Source organism: Argopecten irradians, unplaced genomic scaffold (genome assembly GCF_041381155.1).
Source record: "Argopecten irradians isolate NY unplaced genomic scaffold, Ai_NY scaffold_0239, whole genome shotgun sequence".
In the NCBI taxonomy this organism is placed as follows: Eukaryota; Metazoa; Mollusca; class Bivalvia; order Pectinida; family Pectinidae; genus Argopecten; species Argopecten irradians.
The window spans coordinates 26,960-53,192 of NW_027187706.1; the positions used below are offsets into that span (position 1 = coordinate 26,960).

General features: G+C 35.1%; 1 long non-coding RNA gene and 1 pseudogene across 1 annotated transcript; both read right to left on the reverse strand.

Moving 5' to 3' along the window:
- Positions 1–5,903: 5,903 nt before the first annotated feature.
- LOC138312189 (putative nuclease HARBI1) lies at positions 5,904–7,079 on the reverse strand (annotated as a pseudogene).
- Positions 7,080–10,640: 3,561 nt separating this feature from the next.
- LOC138312185 (uncharacterized) lies at positions 10,641–25,838 on the reverse strand. The gene is made up of 3 exons (XR_011206883.1): positions 25,607–25,838; positions 11,242–11,360; positions 10,641–10,730 (listed from the first exon to the last, which is right to left on the reverse strand). It is a non-coding gene; the product is annotated as an uncharacterized lncRNA (long non-coding RNA).
- Between the last annotated feature and the right edge of the window lie 395 nt (positions 25,839–26,233).

Consider the following 26,233-nt stretch of genomic DNA (forward strand, 5'->3'; position numbering starts at 1 on the left):
CCGAGTGTAGAAATAAAAAAAAAATACTCTCCCCACTGTGTCGAGTATAATATTACATAGCTAATTACTCACGAATAACCAATTGTATCAGCAGCATTCTACCACAACAGAGCGTGTGTTATTCAACCTCTCAGGGTATCAGAAAAAAAAACAGCTTGTTGATTAACAATTTGTTTTATACAACCTCGTGGGTATAAACTGCCTGTACCGCATTCTGACTACGGTGGAACTTTGAACCGAACCTCCTTATTTTTCAGTGCAACGACCATCATTTTGACAACGTCTTCAATATTAATCGCGAGTGGAAACGTCCACGCTAGACGATGTATGTTTTTGATCGCCGTCCGTCACAAGGGTTTGCTTTGGAAAGGCCTAGACGTCTACGTCGCGGTCATTGTATCCGATGATACGTGGACGTTTTTAAGTGAAGTGTACAATAGTCCTTATAATGAAACTTTGCCGTAACTCGCGATTCTTGATCTGGAAAATGATCTTAATACTAGGGGAGTTTGAGTAGAGTACACTAAGTTTTTTCTGAAACGGACTTTAAACTGTGATTACAATGGCTTGGAGTGATTATTTGACGGGAAGTAAACGGCCAGCGGGCTCTGCGAATTGCGCGTTGGCTTTAGTATATAGTCCGACAATTGTAGTTATAATTTGTAAGTACCTTTCGAAAAATAAATAACTTTAAATAAGATACGTTAAATGGAGAAATTTTTCATCATAAAGTTGTTTCCAAATCGTAAGACTTTTATATTGGATCGGATTCTTAATCTCAAAAATATATTTATCAGAATATTAAATGTTTTGCCTGGTTCTGACAGAATGGCAGCTAAATCCCGCTATCTTCCAGGGCATTTGTTAGGGGTGGGACAGGCCTCAAACAGACCTTTTCGCTACTTCCTTGAACACCCAATTGTCAACCTTTGATATCCCCGGTACCTGGCCAAATGGTTTGGGCTGTGGACGCACTATCTTGGATTGGGGAGGATGCATCCTTATGCTTTCCCTCCATTTAACATAGTGAGCAGGGTACTACTGAAGTTTTGGAAGCACCTTTGCTCTCTCCTTCTGATAGCGCCGACACAACCATGGCTTCCCGAGCTCTTGTCGTGTCTGGTGGATGTTCCATTGGTTCTCCCACACAGATCCAATATCCTGCACCAGCCCGGTCCCAGACGATGCATTCACGTCTCGAGATCCTCTACCTTCACACGTGGAAGCTATCGCAGGAAACATCGCTTAGGCAGGTATTCCTCGGAAGTGTCGGCTCGATCCTAGCCTTTGTGTTAGTCATTGAAGAGGATCCTTATGAGCATTTTGTGTCTGTTTCCATAAAGTGTTATCTTTTAAGACTATCGTTATGCTTTCTCTTACCTCAGGTCGCAGGAGGAGTGATATCCATGCATTGTCTATTCACCCTTCGTGCCTCCGTTGGGCCAGATATAGCTCTGCTGTTACCCTTCTTACTGATCCTGCTTTTCCGGCAAAGAATCAGGTTCCTGGAGATTTGCCCGAGTCCGAGGTGAGTGATAATGCCAGAGGGCGCGGTACTCAATCTCGTCCATACTTGTCCATTAACCATGGTCATCAGGATATCTCTCGATATATATATCAGCTGATAAAGATTGCTTATGGACAGTAATGATCACTCTAGGGCTAATTGCAAGGTGAGGGGCTCATGAGGTTATTGTCCTTTCAGCTTCGTTGGCTCTTCTCAATACTTCCTCCTTCCAGGACAACATGTCTGCTGTCTTTTGGCGTGGTCAGCGTGGTCAGTCTAATTTCTTTGATTTTTTACATGTGGTCCCTGTTCTCCCATTCTGATGGTCTATAGGATCCGTAAGTCTCGTCACGTGACCTACGCTCTCTGCGTTATTACGCTACTGCCGGGGACATCAGCTGGTTGACAGGGACGCCATGGCGCTGTCTGTTTTGTACTTGTCAAAGTATGTTGACGGGCAAACGAAATTGACTAGAAAGAGTGAGACCTCTGTTGAGAATGGACGAGTTTTGCTGTGTGCCATGTACGAAGCGCGATATTTTAAGTGCAAACTTACATGTAAAGGCCTTTGTGAGGGACACGTCGTACAAAGTGCAGGTAACGTTAGCCTACTGTATAAATTTTCGTTGTACGTACTACTACTGTGACCCTACATTTACGTTGAAATAAAGGAGTCGGAGTGGAGTCAAGTTGAAGTAGATGAACTCCAACAATGTTAGAGGTTAACACGATTAGATGCTTTTTAACATTGCGTTGTATCAGTATTGATTAATCGTTCACGTGTAGCAATAGTACACATGTACATAACATATAGGTATGCACGAACTTGGCCTTCGTATTCAATATATATGTTTTTCGGGTGGAAAGAAGACAATTGTCTACAAGTCTTCCTAGCTACAATATTGCAGTTAGTTCATGAACAGTACATTGACACTTTTTGTACTGATGCTCAAATACAAAGAATAATTTGATAAAACACCACTGTGACCAGGGTTAATTCATGATAGAACTTCAAGATTAGTATATGTATTGTACATATTTCACCTATTCAGAAGGGGCCTAGGTATTAAAAATGGATATATATGTTTGACTCATTATAAGAGAAGATATGCTCGCATCCTGAATGCTGAGAGATACATGTGCATTTGTCCATGTATGAGATGTAGCTTGAATATGTATACATACATTTATGCCTCATAAACACTCAGACCCCATATACCTTCAAATATAAACAGCATTATCCATTCAAACCATTAATTGATGTTGTTAATTTAGAAATGTAGTAATGTGAAGATGTGATAATAATTACATCTATCAAATGTATAACCATTTAAACACTGCTATTGCTTTTATGAAGATATTTCTTGAAGATAATGCTGTGGTGAACTCATCTACCCTGAGTGTCCAATGAGACAGTACAGATGGCATAGCGTAGCCACAGCTTTATTATTTGTGTAAATATTACAATAATACACCCTTATGACCCAGTCCATACAATCTGGAAAAGAGAGTCCCTAACGAGTGGGGTATCACCGATGAAAATTGGGATTGGTGCATGCTGCAAAGCAGGGGATGATAATATTATAAAGACAGACAAGTGGCCATCCACATGCATACATACACACACACACACACACACACACACACACACACACACACACACACACACACACACACACACACACACACACACACACACACACACACACACACACACACACACACACACACACACACACACACACACACACACACACACACACACACACACACACCCTCACACACACACACACACACCCTTACTCACACACACACACACACACACACACACACACACACACACACACACACACACACACACACACACACACACACACACACACACCACACACACACACACACCATATATATATATAAACTCCATCAGAGTACAAAGTACTTTAAATGTCATTTATAACTTAACTGGCCCGTCCAGCCACTTAATACAACCATATCATAAATATTTTAAGACACATGATTGTGTAATAACACTATTATGACATCGCATGTGGTTTTGACGTCATACTCTATATATGATATTGCTCGATTTTCTCAATAGACAGAAAAGTAACATCCAAGTGGGATTTCTATTGTTTTATATAGAGACAAAATACAAAATTTCACTAATAAATTAGGCCAAACAAACAAACAAAAAAAAAACATGTGTCTGTTCATGGTTACCCGACCCACCCAATCCCCCCCCACACACATAGTCAAAGACAAAAAAAAAATGAAAGTGAAAAAAATAATTCTCCCGACCGACCGACCCTATTTTTTTGCCATTGTATCACTAAACAGACACATTTGTTGTTTTTACTATTAATAAAAGTTGTGTGATGAATATAATCTTACACTTGTGACTATGTAGGTTCGTGACATATCAAATTATTTAACGTGTTTGATAAATTTCATATTACAAAGCCACTCATATAAGATCTTCTATTTATAGACAAGACTCTTCACAAAGACATTTTGTACTGGTACTTTGCTTTACACTTGCATGTTTTGTTATGTCTGACATATTTGTATGGACTTTAAATTTTCATGACACCAGTTTGGTTTTGATCAATGTATAAACGAATTGTCAAAATAAAATATAATTAAATACTGAAATATAATTGCTTGTAAATATTTCTGATTTTATGTTATAGGTACATGTACATTATGTGGCTTCATGGAGGTTTTCCTGTTGGATTTGTACAGTGTGCATTTTCAGTAATATAAATGTGCATTACAGCACAAAGATCAGCCACTGTTGTCACCAGACATAATTGAGATGAAATGTCCATTCTTCGCCAAGAAACTGACAGTAGCTGATGCATGTTTGTCTAAAATAGTTTTTTTCCCTAGGTAATTTTGAATTTAAAATTGAAAAAAATTGCATGTTGTAATTATTTTTTCAGGATTTATTCCTGACAAGGAATCAGTTTTCAACACTGAACAAAACACCGTTTTTCATTTATATCTATAAATTATACTGCAATTTTTAGCATGGTAATATGATAAAGCCGATAAGTAATTTATTGTGTATACTGAATAAAAAAGAACTTATACACATTATGGTTTTTCATATAAATTAAAATAGATAAACGGAAATTTAATTCAAAAGTAATTAATGTATTAAATTTCTGCTTCTGTTATCTCAGATCTTTCAAGTGATGGGCATTTCAAACTAATGGAGAATCATGATCATTGGAACCAGATTCAGGGACAGCTTTTTCTTAACTGGAACTCATATAGTGTTGTGACCTTGCAGTGTGGATATGCACCCAAAGATTGACTGATAATCAGAATAGTCAAGGAAGACTTTGGGCATCTACATTTCCATTAATGATGAAATCTATGACCTCTTTTGAATTATATGTATTCCATTATTTTACTATATACCACAAAAATGTTTAAGTAATATGCACTGTCATTTTCAAACAGACAATTCAAGAAGAGCTTTCCACATGTTACACAAAGTTTTAAATACAAACATTTGGAGAATTACAATATATAATAGGGGCCGCATTTGCCGAGTGGTAAACATGTCTTGACATATTATCACGAGCCCTCCAAATTTGGGTCACGTGTTCAAATCTCATTTGGGGCAGTTGCCAGGTACTCGTCGGTGGTTTTTCTCCGGGCACTCTGGCTTTCCTCCACCATAAAACCTGGCACGTCCTAATATGACAATGGCTGTTAATATGATCTTAAACTAATGAAACCCCAATGCATAATGCATAGTTTTTATATTATACCGACAAAAAGGAGCTGGAAAATAAATTCATTTTTGCAGTATTGCCAAAAGTCATTACTTATGTACATGGATTTACTTATACAGTGCAGTGAAATGAGCACATATGCTCATACCATGAAATCAAGATATGGTCTACATATTCCATTTCACATTTTTACAGTGTTATAAGTAATTATAAACTGACTTCAGTAGATATATTTTCACCTTAATATACATAAAGCATAAGAATATAACTTTAAGGCATCATACATATTTGTCAGAGACAATGCCTGAATGTCACAGTCTTATTTGTCAAACTGTATAGCTTTCAATATATATATTACTGCAATGAAATAGATATGTCAATATATTTGCCAAGTTATTGCACATATGAATCTAGCCATTACGAGTAGTTAAAAGAGATAGAACAGAAGTAAGTTTCTATATATGCAGTATATTTCAATGTGCTTACCCTATAACATTATATTTTCAAATTTTAATTTTTACACCATTTAATTATTTGTTCATACCAGAAACTAGACTTATAATCCAATATTTATGCAGAAATCCATGTCAGTTGTTAGATTACTGCATTTCGTTATACATGTGTACCAAAACCTTAACCTCGTCATTTAATCAGCTTTTAATTAACATTTCATATTTATCTACCATTTCCTTTAACAAAGGTGCTTAAAGGTTAATAAGACAACAGCACAGCTGAATTATTTTTGTAGATGAATGCCTATAGTGAGCTTGAATATTATTCAAAATGTCATAATTTTTAATTATCTCATTTGGCCTTTCGACATGAATTTGGCTTCTTCCAATATTGTAACAAAGTTCAGTCCCTTCTTTTGTGAAATGAACTTTTGTTGAAAGAAAAGGTGGAATAATTTAAGACACACCAGCAGGGAGTGTATCAAATATGTTACAGTTTGTCAACAAGTAACATTTCTCCTGGTTCCAGCTGTTCTAAAAGTTTGCTATGATCTACTACGGCAGCATCAGAAGTAGAACCAGGATACAAATCTGAGCATAAACAAGTGCTCCATTAGGGGCAACACATGTGACAGCTTTTACTGTATGTCTTCTCTTGTAACTACTATATGACAGAGGCTGGCTGTCAATTTCTGAAGGTACATCTTAACAACTTCTGTTGCATCTATTGCTATCCTAGCTGATATGAAATCTTCAAATGACTTGGGCACATATCCCTTATATTTAAGCTGACTAGGAATGCCAAGGGCTGACACCACTCCTTCATACAAAATCTCACACACAAGATGTAGTAATTAAGTAAATATTGGTATTTTAATAAATCCAAGGTGATACTTACTTTCTGTATCATCAATTTATTGACATTATTTTACTTTCAAGTTTGAGACTTTAAATTTTATTTTAAATCTTCCAAATGTATTATTTCTGCTTCCAGTTCTTTAACTGAAAATTAAATATTAAAATAAAAAATTATTAGATATTGCATTTACAAACTTCGCTTTTGCCTGAATCGGTTGTTTATTAAAATGTTGCCATTAAGGGGTTCGGCCTCTTGGTCAGATATGAACATTTTGTGAATCTCTTGACCCTAGTAAAAACAACTTAGACCTGAATTTCTCAAAACGTATTATATTCATCTAAACCTGCCTACAGTATTAGGCTTTTAAAAAAAATAATATTACGCGCAAGGTTTAACTGATTTGCCTTAATGGACCCAATAAGTGCTTAAAAATCGAATAATAAAGCACAAAGAAGCCATAAACCAATTTGCAATAGAAACTAAAAAAGAAACCTTCACAATGTTCATACTTTCATTCTGCATGTAATTTGAGGTCAGTGAAAATGAAAATATGGGAATGAGCTCTTTTTGGGACGATGGCACTGAATGGGTCAAATAGGGAAAGTCAAAATATTTCTCAATTTAATGTTACATTTGTATATGAGGAGAAAAAAAAACTGAAGTTTGACTTTTAAAGTCGGCACTTGTTTCCCAATAGATCAGAGCCAGAGCAGATAAATAAGACGGATATTGATTTACACCTTTTATTCAAAACAAAAGAAATAAATGGACAATGTGGTAAGTTACACCTACTGCCTCATTTAATAGGCTTTTCCCTGGAAATCTACAGAAGGATACATATAAAGTACAGTCATAGCTAGTGAAGGTGCAACTGCAAGGCAAGTCTCTTAAAGAAGCACTGTGAAGATGGTACGTGTACCAGGCATAGAGATATGCTCCACTGTCAAACAAAGTGTATTAATGGCCACAATCGAATATAATATTCCACAAAGGTTAAGCTGTGTTTCTCATTGACCATAAGTCATTGACATGTAACACGTTTATTAACGTGGTTGTACACAGCATCTGGAGTTATAAGCAGATACAATGTAGGTAGCTATAGGCTATAGGCTAGCACAGCAATTAATTATACATTGTACAAATATAGATTCTAGATCGTCTTCGATATTCAAAAGGTTCTTATATACCTTAGTATATGCTGCTGCAGTAATGGAGCTAGAATATTGTTTACCGCCGAGGACAGATACTCGTGAATCGTGGACTGATCATGACCTGATAAATTGAGTCTTGACTGTAAAGATTATAACTGAATTATCTCTGTCTAAACAAATTTTACAGTTGGTTATTAACCTGCGTCTTTCAACCCATTTCTATCTTTCCTTGGGGTCTGTCGGGAACCTAAATAAACTGCGTGTTTGCGATCCTCCCGTCCGGTGAGTGAATCCGAATGCATAACACCATAGTTGCTACCGACGATGGGATTCTGGAATGTACCGGAAGATGAAAACCGGAAGTAACGCGAAACGAGACTTACGGACCGTATTTGCCTTGTGTCCGGAAATATCAGGATTACATAGTCATCATACGCCGTCCATCGTCAACCGCCGTGCGTGAACGTTATATTCAAACGACTTCTTCTCAATAATCGAAAGGCTAAGCGGGTACTGATTATTTTGGCCTGTAGCATGTTGGGATAAAGGGCTACCAAATGTGTTCATATGCATTACTTGAATTGTATTCAAGGTTACATAGGTCAAAAAGGTAAAAATCTTTAATACAAACAACCTTGTGAATAAACTAATAAGTCCTAGAAACCCTTATGTATTTGGGCCTGTCAAATGCTAGCATGAAGGGCTACACGTTTGTTCAAAATGGATTACACTTGATCTTCATATCAAGGTCAGACTTCGTCAAATAAATACAGAAGCTGTCTACTTTCTACTTATAGATTTCCTTGTATTGCCTTAATTGTTATGCCACTAATGCATCTCTTTTGACATGTTGTTTTGTGTCAATAGGTCAGATGACCGTCAAGGCCACAGTATATGAATTTCTCATACGTTGTTAAGTTATGGGTACTGTATTACTGAAATAAAAATGAGGTTTTTCAATGTAAAACCCAATTTTCATGATGTACATACAGGGTGTACCAAAACTATGATACACTTTCAAAGTGTACTAATTTGTTTGATACAGAACTTAAAACTCAAAAAAGATTTCATTTGTAAAATGCCTGAAGTTAAAACTGTCGTTTTTTTCATAAAAACAGCCCAAAAATAGTACATGTAATCTCAAATAAAAAAAAAAAAAACGCAGTCAAAACGACGTTATCACTATCATTTGGACGATTACGTTCTATTATTATGTTAATATTCGCTTAGAAATTTGAGAACGTTGAGAATGTTGAGAACATGGGACATTAGAGAACCAAAATCACCATGTCTTCCAAAGAATGGAACATGTTTCATTACCTGTGTAATGTCCTCTTGACATGCCACTGTCCCAAATGTGGAGACGTCATTATGACGTCAATGCTGTTTAGCAGAACTAAATTATTCCTATATACATGTATTGTTCATACAACATTTTTGAGTACATGGATTTATATATTTGTATCATAAATATTCATTTTTTGACCATGTATGTCATTTTAATGTGTAACATGACATATGCAACAACCAGTATTTACCATAACCATATGGAGTCCCACCCTTCTGTTTCCTCCCTTTCATTCTAAGTCATAATTGCCCTTGTAGCTCCATAATGGTCTTTGGGGAACGGAGACCACTCTATGTTACTTTCGTTGCGAACGAGATCATGTACGATTGGGATTCTTATCTTAGATTTGTTTGGGCAACAAAGATGCATTTAAATGCATTTGGACCCATTTCTGATGTTAATTAATAGCAAGAAATCGAATAAGTAATCAGTGAATCGAATAATAAATCAGGGAATCGAATAAGTTATAGGATAAGGAACTAGGAACTAGAAATCAATTTCACGGAAGTAATCCCGAATCCTGAATACGGTGCTGGCACTGGATTCGTTATTTAGATTGAATAACGAAAAACGATCTAAGGAAGTGTTTTAAGGCTTTACAATGTTCAAATGAAGTCAATAAACATTTTACTGAATAACGAAAAAGTTGCTGGCACCGGATTTGTTATTCGAATCCCGAATCCCGAATGGCAACGGCACTGGCTTCGTTATTCAAACTGAATGGCGAAACACGATCTACGGAGGTGTTTTACGACTTCCAAATGTTGAAATGATGTCTATATACGTTTTACTTAATAACGGATAAGGTGCTGGCAACGGATTCGTGATTCAGTTTGAATAACGAGAAATGTTCTAAGGGGGTGCGGGTGTTTTACGGATTCAATTATTTAAATTATGTCTGTATGCATTTTACTGAATAACGATTAAGGTACTGGCGCAGGATTCGTTATTCGAATCCCGAATGCGGTGCTGGCACCGGATTCGTTATTCAAACTGAATAAAGAATAACTATATAAGGAGATGTTTTACAGCTTTCAAGTGTTTAAATGGTGTCTACATACGTTTTATTGAATAGCGAATAAGGTGCTGGCAAATTAAAAACAATCTCTCGAGGATTTTAAGTGTTTTTGAGGTTGTAGAATTATGTTTTGATCAGATTTTTATATTTAGAAATTGTAAGTTATTTTTTTCATTTATTTAATAACGAATAAGGTTCTGGCACCGGATTCGTTATTCGAATCCCGAAGCACGAACACGGTGTTAACTTCATGCTGCCACTTTGAGGCGTAATGAAGCATTCTCGGGGATGTACTGTTCCCTTCATTATCTATGTAAGTATTAATGATTGATGCATTTTTAATATTAATATGTAATGCGCAATAAGTTTAAATAACCAGTATTTAGATTGAAAAAGAAATCAGGTACTTGAAAGGTGTTTACACATCCTCATACATAAAGTTGGTTAGTTACATGTACATATACAATGTATTTATCATTAAAACGATATCTTAAGGTTTTGTCAGTGTTTTAAATAATTCTCACAAACATATTAATAGTATGCACGGTCTATCACTTACCACGCCCAGGTTTGCTCCTTGTCTAAAAAAGTCCATTCTTCTCTGCTTGCGATAGTGACGATAGACAGGTCCTAATGGTTCTCTGTTGATCTAAAAAAACTCTCAATTGTCATAAAATATCTACATTTCTTATAACACCATTATATTTTTTTCTCTTCTGATTAAGGTATATCCTGTAGATATGATGTAAAATGTATAATGCATATTGGTGATTTAAATATTATCCACACACTTCTGTTAATACATTTCTCTACAAATGAGTCTGTGTAATGTTGTTACAATATCAAACGAGATGTCTGAGATTTCAGTCAAGTACTAGAGATAAAATGAAAACAAAAACTTTGTATGACTGGAATACGTCTATGTGCTTTTGACACAATATGTAACATGGGATGAATGATAAAAATATTAAATAAAACGAAAACAGAAAAAGCATTCACATTCTCGTCTGCTGTAGAACGCATGCAATGAAGAGATGTTATATCAACTTTAGTACAAATGGATAAAGGTATATAAAGCGCAATATCTGTATACTAGTCTTCTTATACGCTGTTATGTCCACGGTGTGATCAGGTGACATAAAAGGATGAAAATAGCTCACCTTATCCTTGACAGACTTTACGCCTTTGGTCTTATCCATCTTGATAGCTGAAGAAGGTTTCTTTAATTTCTTGATATCTGACGTTTATGAGTGAATGCTGGCCATATTCCAGGAGTCTTCTGTGTAAAAAATACAATGTTTTTACGATATTATACGTTGTTGCCAATCAAACATTCCGATGGCATCTGATGACACTGCAATATTTACAGGTCTCATGTTATAATTACACCGGTCACATGATGCTTAAACATATATTTTCAAGATCTACATGAATATGTAACATTTTTCCATAGATTAATTTCAAGAAAAGATTTTCAACGGTTCTAGGTATGACATACAAATGATAATCCTCACGTCAAAATAAAACTTTCTACAGTCGCTATGGTTCATTGTACAACGTAGGAGAGTTCTAAAACGATAGACAGCATTACAGATCATCCCGTAAAGAGGGCTGACACACTCATTATCACAGGTGTAAGAAATCAAATCAATTATTTATATAGACGCTAGCTGTGTTCAATAACATGTATAACAGTCTAAATATTCTTATATGAGTCTATGTAAATATTCTTCCATGAATCTATGTAAATATTATTGCATAAGTCTATGTAAATATTCTCACATCAGTCTATGTAAATTTGTACTCATCATATGAGTCTATGTAAATATTCTCACATAAGTCTATTTAAATTTTTACTCATCACATGAGTCTATGTGAATATTCTTACATGAATCTATGTACACATTCTTATTCAGTCTAGTATTTAAACATTCTTACATGAGTCTAGTATTTAAACATTCTTACATGAGTCTAGTATTTAAACATTCTTACTTGAGTCTAGTATTTAAAAATTCTTACATGAGTCTAGTATGTAAACATTCTAACATAAGTCTATGTAAACATTCTTACATGGGTCTAGTATTTAAAAATTCTTACATGAGTCTATGTAAACATTCTTACATGTCCATGTAAATATTTTCACGTGAGTCTATGTAAATATTCCTGCATGAATCTATCAAAAACTTTCCACATGATGTTTATGTAGGTATCCCAACAGAATATATGACAGAAGTGGTACACTACAACACAGAAAATATGTCTTTGTAGATATTCCCATCACATGGGTCTATGTCAATATTCTCACCTGAGTCTATATGAAATAAGTGACGTAAGGTGCGATAACAGAGCTATCGTTCCTTCGGAACGAATGTAACACGACTTATAACCGCAAGTTGAGTAATAAGGAAACTGACAGATATTTCATAACGATATTTTAAAGTTAAGTAAATCCTGGCGTGATCTATCGACTGAGACAGATGTTGACTCAACGAAAATTCATCTGAGTGAAAATTTTTGTTCAAACAGGCAAAACTCGACATTTCCATCGCTAGTTTCAGTTTAATTCGACCTAGCGGACAAACGCTAAAGGTTGACAAACTGAGATTCTACACATTAAAAATTTAAGTAATTCTGAACAAAACGGTATCTTTGGTTTTTGAAAATATTATAAAGAACGACCACGAGACGGTCTTGGAAATTGGTGGTATTTCGCAGGTTCACAGTAAATGTCCACGGCCGACGAGATTTCGGGACCTGTGGGCCGCCTTCCTTCAGAGCTATTCTGACCGCTTGGATCGACTAGTGGACCATTCACAAATTGATCGTATTTATAAAAATATTGTTTATTTTATCATATAATTACTTAAATTGATGAAATGTTTTATAAGTCTTGTAATGATATCCGAATATTTGTTGGGGATTGCGTGTATTGTGGAAAATGTGTGCTGTTTGGGGTGTTCAACAACACAAAGGGATGCTATACGACTAGCGCCACCTGGTAGAAAGAATGTGCATCGTGACGCTGTGTCACTTGTGTATCCGGTTTGAACCGGTTCGGATTGATGTTGAATGTCATCTCGATTTTCAAGTTACAATCGACAATATCAGGTAAGTAGGCCTAGTTATGTATTTTACTCGTTAAAGCTATCACTATCGGCGGATGTTAGTATCAATCGCTATCTAATATTTGAGGTTGCCCTTGTTTATTATGATTGTTTTTCGTATGCCGTATGCAGTAGCCAAGACTGAATCCAGCGTCAAGCTACTGTAAGCTACACTGCATGGATTAAAAACAACTTGTGAACTGACAATCTATTGTACAGACTCTGAGACAAATGCCGTTATAATATGTTTTCCTAATATATTGCTTAATTGTATGATTAAATTGCTACCTACTAGTGTAGTTAAACCATACCCGTTATCAGATGACACAATTTTTGTTGATCAGCTGCAGTCTAAAAATCTACTATATAGAAGTATCATTAATAAGATCAAAGTGAAAGTGACACGTCCGTGCGACAATGTCGGTGCCAGACACGGGATGGCCGTAAACTGAATATTAGTGACATTTCGATTATGGTGCAATGTACTGTACCACTAAATTCATTTAAGGGTTGACAAATTACAGCTAACTTTGAAAGGGGTTGCTTTCAAGTAAATACTTCATTCTTTACGTGTTCTCATAAATATATTTTCACTGGGATTAAATAAAGGGAAGTAATTTACCTATTTGTTCATTTTCTTGGTATATTTTCTAGCACAGTGCTAAATACAATTAAAAGAATAGCCAAGATAAAGAAATGTATGTAATTCATATTTTTTATCCGAGAGTGGTGATGGTGGAGGGGGCCGGTTTGCTTCATTAGAAGACCAATGGTCTGGACATACCTGGTACTCACTACATCCATCCTCTTCTATTCATTTTGTTTTTTGAATTGCTAGTTTAAGGAAACAGTATTATTTAATCATTTTGATACACAACAACTTACATATCAAAACACTTAACACCGAGTTTGTAAATTTATATGATGGCTGGTGCTCAAAATTTCATGCAATATCTCCCCCTACTGACAAATTCCATAGAAAAAACAAACAGAGACAGAAATATATAGACTGATATTTTTGAAGGATGCAATGTAATTCGTACAATTTTCTGGAATTTGGGATCAAAAGTAATGATATTCGGCAGATTTTCATGGTATTCATAGGTATGAATAAGCACAGGAAATGGAGAAATCCTATCTGAATTGCATGTTGTGCAGATTAAACATGTATACTTTCTATAGGTATAATTTACAGTTGAATGAATATATTTAGATTTCTAAGTCATGTGCCTTTAATATTTTCATAAATTTTCCAAATCTTGCTCAAAACAAGATTTTAACCTGGAATGGGTAAGGGGAGGTAATTGGCTTATTTGCTCATTTGTATGGTATGTAATCAAGCTTAATGTTAAATGACTCAGCTATTTTTGTTTTGTTTTGTTAGAAAAACTTACTCAATACATGTATATAAAAACTTATTCAGTGTCATACAATTCATATCCATGGAAACTATAGTGTTATTTTGTTATTTTCTCTGTAAACACACTATTTAACTTTTCTTGTTCTCTAAAATGTATATATTTGTAAGAGATTGAATGTTCGGCGGCCAGGCTGATATTGTCGACTATTACCAATTTCTTATTTATATGAGGAAAACAGTTTCTTTTTGATAAAATGGGGTTAGCAGAGACTTTAACATGTTTACTCATGAAAATACATATTTCCAGGGTAAGAATACAAAACTTGTGATATCATATATATGACATTTCCAAATCTTTCATATTATGTCATTTTTTTATATCAGATTGAGAATCATTTTATATATTGCAGAACAACAGTGTCAGTAGAATTTGTGCTGATATTGGTGATGTCATTGAGTATTTTTGGTTTTGAGTTCATTAGTTTAATGTCCTATTAACAGCCATGGTCATGTAAGGACCTGCCAGATTTGTTGGTGGAGGAAATGTGGAGTTCCCCGAGAAAAACCACCGACCAGCAGTCAGTACCTCGCAACTGCCCCATATGGGATTCGAACCCGCATCCCAGAGGTGGAGGGCTTGTGGTAATATGATCATTCGGCTACTGCTGCCCCAAAAAGTTATGGTGTCATAAATACATGTACATACTGATAAAAGTTACAGTGTATATAATGTTCAGTATTAATGTTTGTTTTTTCTAATGCATGTCATAGAGACAAACATAAAATGTTTGTAGCATGCTGGGAAAAAGTGCTACCAAATTGTTCAAATGATTGACCTTTACCTTCATTTAAGGTCACAAGTGTCAAATAGGCTAAAACAGGTCAAAATGGCAAAAACCTTTTTTGTGAACAATAAAGAAGTCTGAGATCTCATGTTTGGCCTTTAGGATGCTCGAATGAAGTGCTACCAAGTGTGTTCAAATCCATGGGCCTCTTGTTGTTTTTGTCCCCCGCGAAACGCGAGTGTGGGGGATATTAAATTGGGCTCCGTACGTCATCTGTCCATCCGTCCGAGAGTCTTTTCTGGGCTATAACTCAAAAAGCGTTCAACGCAGCTCCATGAAACTTTCTATATACATCAGACAAGTGCTCTAGTTGTTCCTTTTGCTGTTGCGGACCTTCCATTTTCAGAGTTTTTTTTCCACTACCATGGAAACTCAGTCAAAAATACCAAATTACAATTTCTTTTTGTTACCTGCTATTATTTTTTTCAGTTTTACAATGCTCGCATACATTTAAAGTTATACTTGAATAATTGTTACTTTGACCTTGATGTATTTGGGTTTTTATACCAACTGTGGGGCGCTGAAGATAATGCCACGCTCTGCGGCTCCCTGTTTTTTACAGAAAAAAATAATTAAAATTGATCGTTCAGGTTAATTTCCAGTAATTTTGGGATAAATTACTACCAAGGGTGACCTTGACTTCACTCAAGGTCTCAGGGGTCAAATAGACTAATTTCTTTAAATTACTTCAAACTCCTGCATTACATATTATTTTCTAACCTAATGAAAGTTGTCCGTTTTTGAGTAACAACAAGAGTAATCTCCCCTTCGTGATTCTCTTCATTTCATCCGCGACACTCCTTCAGGTGTCGCCCACTAGTAAATATTCTTACATGAGTCTATGTAAATGTTCTTACATGAGTGTATGTTAATATTTTTAAATGAGTCTACATAGATATTCCAACATGAGTATTCTCGTTACATGAGTCTATGTTACTATTCTGACATGATTCTATGTTAATTTTCTTACATGAGTTTATGTAGATATCCTCACATGAGTCTATGTAAATATTCTTACACGAGTGTATGTTAATATTTTTAAATGAGTCTATATAGATATTCTAACATGAGTATTCTCATTACATGAGTCTATGTATACATTCTTACATGAGTCTATGTAATCATACTTACATGAATCTATGTAAATATTCTTACATGAGTTTATGTAAAAATTCTAACATGAGTCTATGTAATTATTCCCATATGGTGTATATGTAAATATACTCACATTAGTCAATGTAAATATTCTTACATGTGTCTATGTAAATATTTTTACATGATTCTACGTAAACATTCTTACACGATACTATGTAACCATCTTACATGGTGTATATGTAAATGTACTCGCATTAGTCTATGTAAATATACTTACATGAGTTTATGTAAACATTCTTACATGAGTTTATGTAAACATTCTTACATGAGTCTATGTAAACATAGAGTCTATGTAAATATTCTCATCACATGAGTCTATGTAAATATTCCTATGTGTCTCTATCCAAAACTTTCCACATGGTGTTTATGTAGGTTTCTACCACAATAAGCGGTGTTATTCAACTCTCATGACATTAAATAAACACTGCAGCTGTTTTAACAAGTTGGTTATATCACACGTGGTATAAACCCTGTACGCATTCTGATCGGCTGACACGGTATCCTTTGACCGAACTACTTACTTCTCCGTGTCACTTCATCATTGTCAACGTCATCAATAATCAAATGACGTCATTATACAATTGATGCCCCCGTGATGGAGCGACATGACGATTTGACCACCCGAGAGTCGTTATGTCACCCGAGGGCGTAGCTCGAGGGTGACCTGACGACTCGATGGTGGACATGACGATTTGACCACCCGTGAGTCGTTGTCACCCGAGGGCGTAGCTCGAGGGTTACCTGACGACTTGATCGTGGGCAAATCGTCATGTCGCTCCATCACGGGGGCATCAATTGTTTTATTATACGAATATTACTGTTTCTATCCAAATTGGACTTCTTGAAAATATTGAAATATTCTGTTAATTGCCCATACCAGGATAACATCGGTGTTTGCACCAAAAGAAAAAAAAATGCTAGGTAGTAGGATACATTATTATATATTTATTATAAAATAAAACGTAAGAAATGTACCTAAACACTCAAACCACACAGTGTATGTTGTAACTATCGTTTTGGAGTTCTACTATGATTTCCCGTACTTGTTGAGCTTGCGCGTATGCTATTAGGCTACCATACATGTACATAACATTTCCGATATGTTCAAGCTGTGGCTGGGAAGGGGAAAGGGTTGGTACTTACAATGTAGATTTCAATAATCTGTTTATCATTAAAATATTGAAAATGTCGAGCAGTAATGTAAGTTTTAGGCCTAACGCAAGGGACAATATATCGTTAACATAGGTACATGTGTCATGCCCCGTAGTCTAAACAACTGTCAGACCGTCTTCGTACATGTACAAATTATACACAAGAAACAGAGATGAAGTGATGATTAAGAAATACACAATAGCATTCAATTAATGCTGGTTTAGCCTACCTTAAATCATGTGTTAATCTGATATAAACGATACGTATTGTAAACCAAAGCAAACGATTCGTCCTAAAGCCGCCATATCTCTTTTACCCGGAACCTCTCTAGAAACATCAACAGTAGTACGTTTCATCTAGAGACTACCCGGATGAAGCTACCCCACGAGTTCTCATAAAAGGCCTCATAAATGTTATGGTAATTAGAAAGATTGGCACCTTATATAACCCATTACCCTAATTGCCCAACATGAAATTCCTATTAGTTTTCATTGGGATTGGATAAAGGGAGTTAATTGACTTATTTGTTTATTTTTTAAGGTATATTTTCTAGCAAAATGCTCAATATCACTAAAAGAATTGCAAAAACAGAGAAATGTATGTTTTGTTATGGATTGAGTATTCGGTCAGACCAACATCGGAATGTCTATATTTTGACATTTTTTTATCTACATGAGGAAAAACAGTTTCTTATTGATAAAATGAAGGTAGCAGAGACTTGCATAAGTACATGATACTTTTCAAATCTTTGATGCCGTGTTATTATGAAACGATATAATCCATATTAAATGAATTCTGGTTATTTTAACTTGATTTGACAGTAGTGTTATTTTGTTGTTTTTTTTTCTCTGTAAAAAAACTGTTTAACGTTTCTTGTTCTCTAAAATCTATGTATTTGTAAGAGATTGAGTGTCCAGCGAGGTCATATTGTCTATTATTACATTTTTTTTTACTTATTCTTCGATAAAATGGGGGTAGCTAGCAGAGACTTTTACATGATTTTTCATGAAAATGCATATTCCAGGCAGCAATAGCAATTATGATGAACTCCTTGCTTAATTGTATGTCATAGGGACAATTATAAACTGCTACATTTAAGTTTTAAGTCTCCCTTTATTTAAGAAAATAGCAGAATAATAGCCTAATCCTTCTCCATACGCCAGGGGTTACTATCACTGACATAATATCTACCCTTGCACTGTTTCATAATTAACTGATCGCCAGCTGTCAATCCAGCCGCATTGACACAGTTAATTAGGTCATTTAACTTACATCAAAGGAATTGTATAATGTGGTTCACTGTACATATGCGTTGGTTTAAAGTTGGGTGTCACTTTCTCTGTAATCTTGAAAGGAAGTCTATATATGCAGGACTCAGTTTTGAGGTCACCTGAGATGAAGTCTCCAGTGACCTAATCTAATCGCCTTTTGTACGTCGTCATGAGTCGTGCGGTGTGCTTCGTGCGACGATAAACAATTGAAATCTTCGTCTTTTTTCTCCAGAACCACTGACCCAAATTCAATGAAATTTTGCAGAGACCTTTCATGGTCAAAGGTCAATCAAAATTGTGAATTATATGGTCCCCTAGGGACCTGAGGGTTGGGGCAAAAAGGGGTCAATTAGGCTAAAACTTCAACAATCTTCTTCTAAAATTCCGGAAATAGTGGAATCAAATACTCTTCATAGATGGAATCATGTTTCCCCCTGGGGAGGGGGTAAAGTTTACTATAATTTATAGCTAAAACACATTTTTGAGCATTATTTGGTAATTTGCAATAGAAAATGAGTCAAATGTGGTCAGAATTATTAATATGATATGGCCATTGAATCCTATTAATACATTTTCCATGACTGACCCACAGGGGCCTGAGGAGTTGGTCCAAAAGTGGTTTCTTTTAATTCATAAACGCTATTTAAAAATTTGAACCAACTTTGCAATGTTCTGTATCAGCACTCAGGTGACCGTCAAGGCCTCTTGGGCCTCTTGATTTCTTTTGAACTGCCTCCAATTTTACTATGAGATATTAGCCCATGGGTGGATATTACGTCAGCGATAGTAACCCCTGGAATTTTGAGGATGTAGCCAAAATGATTTCTGCAAGGCTGTGATTGGTGAGATTTTTTTCCTTCTGAAGTGGTTCCAATTTTACTCTGAGATAGTCAAGGGGTGGATATTACGTCAGTGATAGTAACCCATGGAGTATTGAGGATGTAGCTTAAAAGGATTTTTCATTTTTTAATCACCTTCCTAAATGGTGATTTTATAGAAAATCATTTAAAATGTATCTTTCAGGTTAACTGCTAATATATATCATATAACGAACTACCAAGGTTTTTTTTTAAAAATAAATAACCTTGACCTTTATTCAAGGTCACACGGGTCAAAAAGACTAAAATCCTGATATGACTTCAAACTCTGGTATATTATCCATAACCTAATGAAATTGGTCCCTTTTAAGAATAACAACAAGAGTTATCTCCTATTTCTCTTCTCTTCGTTTCATCCGCGACACTCCTTCAGGTGTCGCCCAACTAGTTAATTAATCAAAATATGTATGTAAAATACAAAAAATTAAGAGCACGTTTAATAAATTTGTAAATAATATGTCCCAAGACTAGACATTTTATCAGGATGATCAGAAAAAGTCTTAAACTTCTCTAGAAATGTACTATATATAACAAGTGTGCATTCCATGTCAAATGCATATCTGGCATTATGTTATTGTAACTTAGCAACACAATCCTATGTCAAATCTCAAATTATATCAAAAGGTAACTTAAGAAACAGACAAAAACCCATCAGATAAGATGAAAATTATTCATTTCAATTTTATTATGCACAAACAATCCAAAGATACACTGTAAAACAAAATTAATAATCCTTGCATATCCTATATAACATATACAACATTTGATGTGTAGTTAAATTGTCAGTCTTTAAGTGTGACATATTAAGCTTTCAACTATCTATGCCTTTTGCCTTATTATTTCAACACTAGATTCACAACTGGATATTAAAGTACATTTCCTGTGGTCCAGTTGATATAAATGTTCAGTCTTTTGTTGTGGGATAAAAACACTTTTTCCAACAAGGCTTGTCATCCTAACAAGTTGGTTTCATTGAAAATTGCCTTTTCAAATTAAGCTGTTTTCATGTCAATGCCAGTTCAAGTTCCCATGATCAACTTTCTGGATGCTGAGTTGATCCATTGATGACATCTGAACCATTTGCATTCTACCTATTATTGATCGATAAATGCTGTAACTTGCATAACACAGCTTCACAATTTTACAGTTTTTGAGCTCCTCAAGTTGCTTGCCCCTTTTAATGTTTCCTTTCACTGTAAAAATCAAAATGGGAACATATTACAAATGGTATCTATTAAATTTCACGGATGGACAATAATTAACGGTAACACAAAGGCATAATAAGCACATGTATGTACATGCATGCACAACTAGAAAACTGGAAAGTCAGGAAGGGCCCTGATAAATGACTGACCCACAATAAGGATATGTCAGACTCTAACTTAAGCAGGGCCCCTTGATATATGCCACATGTTTATCAGTTAGGCCTAAAATAAAATATTGTTTATTTGCCTTTACCTGACAGACTCACTTGAAAACCACTGACTCAAACTATTTATGTAAGTTTCAATTTTATGTTCCTGAAATATTTTTTAACCTGTTTTCATGGATGTCAGTCAGATCTTTCTTTTTTGTTGGTATGCTTGCCTCGAAAAAGTGTAGAACCTAAAATGTAGCTCTGTACAGTGCTATCACTTAAATAAAGCAAATTTTCACAAAAAGATTGGTCTGACTGCACTTGAATGATTGCTTATTGATAAATTTATCAGGCAATATTTACCATGAATGGAAATTGACAGTTGTCCTGTATTGTAGCCTTCTCTGTCAGTCACAGGAGCTGGAGATTACATCGGTGGTATCAACCTAAAAAAAACAACAACGGTTTCATTATTTTCACGACAATAAAATATATAATAGATTACATATATTTAATTTTTTGGCATGGTTAAATTTATTATGTAAAGTTGGCCACGACACACAGTATTTTTTATAGTTTAACTGATGCCGATCGCGAGAGTGATAAGTGGTATCAAGCACTGACTTCAGTGCATGTTGCTGCAGCTCCATGAGAGGCATTAATTTGTTAAATTAAACCAAGGCATGATACATACAAATTTTTAAAAAAGAACTGCCGTTCTACGGGGTATTGCCCTCATATGCATCATTCAGATACAATTTTCCGATGTAAGGCCCTTTTGGTTCAGCTGGTATTCAACTGTCCTGGTCTCAACATTCGTCCAATCATGGTTTGTCAGCTTCCTTTCAGCGAGCGGTTACCGCGGGGTAGGTGTAAATTCCGTTACGACATAATCCGGATAGTTTTTGAGTATTATCATGAAGTGTGAAAAGACTATGCGTAATGCATCACTGAAGCTGGTTGAATTTTTAGGAGCATTTAAAGGAAAGATTGACGTACTTACGGGTGATATAGTTATGCAGTAATTGGCCGTAAGTGAAGATGACTAATTATTGGGAGAAGGAAGAAGGTGTCAGGTTGGATCTATCTAAGTTCAAAAGACTGGCATTTAATTAATAAAGAAAAATGTACAGACTGATGTATTTCCGGTGTGTGGCTGAGGAGTTGTTTGGAGGGAGGAACAATTCACCTCAAGCTGGTACACAATCATTTTAACAGGCTTGTATAACCAGTGAATGTCTTAGTTGATAAGATAGGTGATACATGTAAATCTATATAGTAAATCTGTACATGTCACTTCAGCTTTTTCTTAATGTCCAAAGACTGTAACTCATTACTTTATTTGTACTTGAAATACATTTTTATTCTTATTAATACAAAAAAGATTATTACAACACTTGTTTGCCGAATGGAAGCAACGCTGAATATAGATACACAAAAAATAGTAATTGCATTTTGTATACATTCCGCTATCGGCCATCGTATGTTTCGCAATCGATGTAAAATAAATAAGTATATTATAATGGATATATCGTCAAAATAGATCGTATTGTAACCTCATCTCAGGTTATCTCTCGTCTTATGATATCATTGTTTTTTATTTTTTTGCCACTGAAAGTTAATGGGACTTTTAAGAAATACACGGTATCCTTTGTTTGGTAAATATAATAACCAGATAAATAATTAAATTAAGCATTAGATCTGATAAACAGTATGAACTGTTTCAGTTGTCATCACACCATTCAAGCCAATCCTTTTTCGCCCGAATGCAGAACTCATCAAAGCAATGGTGAATGGAATGTAAAACATTAATTTCAGTAATCTGCCATCTCGAGCTTTGTGTACATTCTACAGTCCCAAAAAGAGGACATCGCAACATGACTAGCTGTATAGAGGTGACACACAGGGAGGTATATCAAAATGATCATAGCAGATAATGTCATGTTAAACAATAGACCAAATCTATCAAATAAATAGTCGGGGTGACAATGGTTGACTTACTATACAATGATTAATTAAAACATCGATACCGATTGGCATTAACGATATGTATATTGATAGCGCTATTTAATCATGCGTTTAAAACGAACTTGATACAATATGTTGGCTGGAATAGATACGTGTTATAAACAATATGGTTTAAGGTTTTAATAAGAATGACTCGAACCTACATACAGCCATTACAATGTAGTTTGTTATTATGTAAAGGTTGTTAACGTCAAAGTTGTTTTGGCTCTTTAATAAAATAATCGATGCACATACTCGCGTGTGAAAATCTTAGTTTATATCAGTTATCAAATGGTTTGCTATTTTAGAAAGGTTCACACTTACTGTTAGCTGATTGTTCCAATGCCAGAAACAAAATATGCATTTAGAAGATCGCAATTTACGTGGGCTGTGAAAAATTTGCATTGGACAATTTGGCTTTTTACCAACAAGTTTTGGGCTATGTTAGTTTAACGTCCTATTAACATCCAGGGTTAAGTATGGCCGTGCGAGGTTTGTTGGTAGATGAAAGCCTGAGTACCCGGAGAAAAAGCACCAACCAGCGGTCAATACCTGGCAACCGCTTTGTGGTAATATGTCGACACATCTTAACCACTTGGCCAGCGCAGCAGAAATTATGGTCAACATAATTCCTATCAAGAAACTTATCTTAGCATGCTCCAACTTTAGGTTTCGGGGTATTTAAAAACTTTACAAGAAAAATAGTACAAAGATTTAAAATAAATGGCCCATGTGACCTTGAATGAAGGTCTAGATTATTTGCATTTAGACATTTGGTAGTCCATTGAATGACAATGTTAAATGTTCAATACCGGGTAGCTATACCTTTCTGAATTCAACAAGAAGTTGATTAAGATTTAAAAGGCCATTTCGCTCTTATGAACTTGAATGAATGTCAAGTTCACCCATATTAACAAATTGGGCAGTAATGCTACAAACCTAGTATGAGGTTTTAGGTCTTTTAGAACTTATGTCATTTTAATAGTTTTATACCCGTGCGACACTGAATACAGCTCAAGGACACTCATATTAAAAACATGGGTAGTTATTTATCTTAGCATCAGATACAGGCCTTCCTAAACTCTAAAAAAATACACTTTTGATTTGACCAATATTTCCACCCAGAAGTTATCGTTTTATGGAAATGCGATACACTATATGTTTGTTCCTGTTTTGATTATGTATAACATATAAAAATGAAAAAAAAACAACGTTAAGTCGTTAACGAGATATTGACATAAGTTTACAACCGACAACGATATCATAACGGCATATACTATACAATATGATGGCACGCTCATTGCCCTATCTTCATTTTGGAGATCCTTTGTATATAAATTTGGATGCAGGAGGATGATAATTAATATATATATTTATATATTTCACTATAGACAGCTGTTCAGAATACAAAGCGAATCTCAGATTTTTTTTTTCAAAATTACTTCTATAGCCCGATGCAATTTATTTTTAAATCAAGAAATTAAAACATAGTGACATCAATGTTATCTACAATCATTTTTTCAGACAAGTTGATTGAAAAAATATGTTTAAACGATTTGCTTTGATGTTCCTAGGGATTTTCTTTTTTTCCAAATCAATATGCAACGCCGACATCTATATTGTGACGTGACAATAACGTTCGGTTTTTGCGCCATTTCCTATGTATGAAGATAACGAATCGGGTCAATCAGAAAGTCTGATTTAGTTCAAAGTAAAACTAAATATATTGCAATACCATGTTAATTATAGTAGAACAATTAATTAATCTAATATAAACATTTACTTAAGTTCCCAACCAAAATAGGATGATATCTAAATTTTGACCAGGCATAATCCACATTTTTGTGTGCATGATAACGCAGGGTTTACGACAGTGGTAAAATGTTTCATGAAATAGATCAGCAAGATACACAAAAATAAGTACATATTATTCACTGACGGTGCAAAGAAGGATTGACAATTTGGGCTCTCTGGCGGCCATGACTAATGAGCATGTTTTGTTTATAGATACCCGTTGTTTAGGCCATCATGGTATGACATATGATTAAGGTCAGGTCGGAGTCCCTCAGTATTTATGGAGGGAGTTTAATAGGAGGGTCAACGTTCTGTTTTGTCCAGTTTTGTTGGAACCAAGTGAGATTTTTAATGAGTTTTCAACATAACACAAGACACAAATATCAGAGAAACGGGACATAATTCAATTGAAAACAAATAAATACTAGTTTTAGTCAATATTATCTAGCATGTATGATGATGTACTAACATAATTAGGTGACTTTGTACTTTATTACTTTTTATCATATTCATCGAACTGTGTCAATGTGTCATAACTGATAATGGTGCATTTGGTAGTATTAAAATAGGTGTATTCAATAATGTTTAGTTACACTACATACCGTTTCGTTTATAAGTTAAGATCCCTGTTGATTTTGTCCAATTGCCTTCATTTTCGTCACTCAATCACTGACCAATACACTTGACAAGTTCAGGGGTCAGGGGTTGGACACATGTTGGACTGGTCACTTGTTTCATATTGTAACACAGTTTGGTAAACTATCCAATAATCCATGATTACCCTTACATGGTTATCGCCATTAAACATGACGTGTATAGGTATTTACGTCACGGTACATGCCATTGTTTTAAAATAAATGACATGCGCATGCGTGTTAAAGACAAAGCTCGGTTTTAACATAATATGTTGAATGGTTGATTTTTATCTTACGGGTTTTCCAGACAGATATGGCAACATTTATAGCTTGATGGCAGTTATTATCATTAAATTAAACATTATACATTTATTGACTGGGTTTGAGGTCAATATGTGTTATGTTGAACCCTCGGACCAGACTGTTACACTAGTATAACACTTTGGTCCGAGGGTTCGACATAACACGTCCAAAATCCAGTCTGTTTTGGGATACCTCCTTTCACTATTTTCTGTTAATTCCGTATACATCTACTGTTGTATTTGACACAAACAATATATGACAACAAAAGAAATAGATTCAACAACAGAGATA